We start from the raw sequence: 2145 nt of genomic DNA, 5'->3' as shown, positions 1-2145 counted from the left end.
ACACACACAGACAGGCACACACATCAATCTCACAGCAGGGGGGGCGGTGGCCTGAATGAGTTGATGGACCATTGGCCTCAGCTCCCTCTGCCTATTCAGTCACACACAAACATATACACACACCAACATACACATGTATATACAATGAGGTTAAACAGGCAGTGAGGGACATCGTAAAGGTCAGCTGAGACAAGTTGTCATAGCGACAGACATGGCTGTGGCTGGACCCTGTGTGGTCGGACGTAAGGATTTCTACTTCACAGTGTTTTACTGAGTGGCTCTTCTGTTTCGATGGTCTTGGCTGTACTTAATAACCACAAATGTATACCAGACTCTGAGCGCAGATGCTGACCCGTTGAATGTAACCAGCAGCTTCGTTGGGTGGGAAGCTGGTGAGGGATCTGCTCAGTGTTGCTCCACCAGTGACTCTTGCTGGTCATCTACAGCTCAAGTGTACTGGCAGGGCTGCGATGCGTTCCAGCCGCAGCACTTTGGATAGAAGCCATGTCAAGCAGCACAGAGCAGATAGAGCAGACCGGAACTCAGACACAGAAAGAGCACAGATAAACCGGTCCATTTTTAAACTAAAACAACCTGTGCCGACTCCCGAACGTAAAAACAGAACAAAAATGGACACTTCGTAGCCTACTTACCCAATGGTAGAAACACATATCAAAAAATAATGTCCAAATCAACTAAATCTGAGCAAAGGTGAAGCTCCTGGTGGGGCTTGAAGCTGAGTGGAGGAAGGACCAAGCAGCGCCACAGAGCCTTGCCTGGTGGAATCAAAGCATTGCTCCTTCCGGAGTCACTGGTGCAGCAGGGGGATAGCATGGACCTCCTGATGAAGCTGATCACTGACAGATGAAAGAAGCAGGTGGTCCATCAAAGGGAGCACATGGCTGTCTGCAGCCTCCTCCAGACCAGACTGAAAGCTAACAGCAACACGGCCAGAGCGCAGGGGAAAGTGGACATTAAAGGAAAAAGTAACAACTGTAGTACCTGAGTGAGTCGTGGCTGAAACTAATCCACCTACTTATCATTATCATACACTGAGGTGTGGGGAAAATACAGGCAGAGAGTTACAAAGGTGGCCACACCTGCAAGGCCCTGTGTTGTCTCCTGTTCACTCTAGTTAATCAGACATTGATTGCTTTCTGACTCTTTTGGCACATGTAGTGTGTGTTTACATTCAAACCAAATTAACTGTGATTCAGGAGGCAATCCATAAGTTTGAACTGATATCAGACGTTAAAGGTTATATTTCTAAATCTATATTTGAGATTTAGAACTTTAATATAGCAGCAATCAGCAATTAACTATGTAAGGATATAGTAGAGTCATGGTGTTCTCAGCAGGAGTCAGTGGAGTCTGGTGGCAGTCAGGTGTCCATCCATGTGTTTAATGTGTTGCAACAATGCTCAGTGGGAACAGCAAAGGAAGGGAGTATAGCCAATGTAATGTATTAGCCTGGTTAATTAACGGTCAGTAAAATGACAGTTTTTGTCAATGGAGTCTGGTAGCGAGCAATAATAAGGTTGTTTCTGGTTAAACAAAAGCTCTGTCTCTGTAGAGATCCTTTCTATGATGCTGTCAGACCCTTGGAATAACAATCTGAGCCTGTCAGTGGCAAAAACAACAACTTTTAATTGACGTACTGTAGTGACGGTTGCATATCCCCAAGGATTACGTGTAAGTGTAGCCATAGCAACCTGTTTCACAGCTTTTTTAATTTCTTTTCTAACTGTGAATCAAGGATTTATTTTGATGATTTTATTTTGTTTCTGTCCAGTTTGAATTGTGTTTTACAATTATCTACGAGGTAAAATGGAGTCTGGTGGGCTGTATGTGTTTTGGTATGAGATACTGGTGCTCTAGTGTGACATCTAGTAGCAGTGGATTTCATATAAAAAACTTTTAAGTAGTGTGTGCTTTTTTTCAACCCGTGGAAATACTGAACATGGTTTGCTTTTGTTGTTGTTGTCATTCACCTTTACTTCTATCTCATCTTAACTAGTGCCTAAACGGGTGTTTCTGAGTCAAACACACACAGGGATACGGAACATAAGAGTCCAAGCAGCTGACTGACAGACAGGGATGAGAGGAATTGATGCTCCCCTTCACTCTGGATTCATTCTCTCTCTC

General features: G+C 44.1%; 1 protein-coding gene across 2 annotated transcripts in view; it reads left to right on the top strand.

Moving 5' to 3' along the window:
* Positions 1-2145, top strand: part of uvssa (UV-stimulated scaffold protein A) — a 55145-nt gene that overhangs the window by 49767 nt on the left and 3233 nt on the right. The window lies entirely within an intron of this gene.

This window comes from Morone saxatilis, unplaced genomic scaffold (genome assembly GCF_004916995.1).
Source record: "Morone saxatilis isolate NCDOM2014 unplaced genomic scaffold, NCSU_SB_2.0 Contig22, whole genome shotgun sequence".
NCBI classification, from domain to species: Eukaryota; Metazoa; Chordata; class Actinopteri; family Moronidae; genus Morone; species Morone saxatilis.
This window is presented reverse-complemented; position numbering and strand designations above follow the sequence as displayed.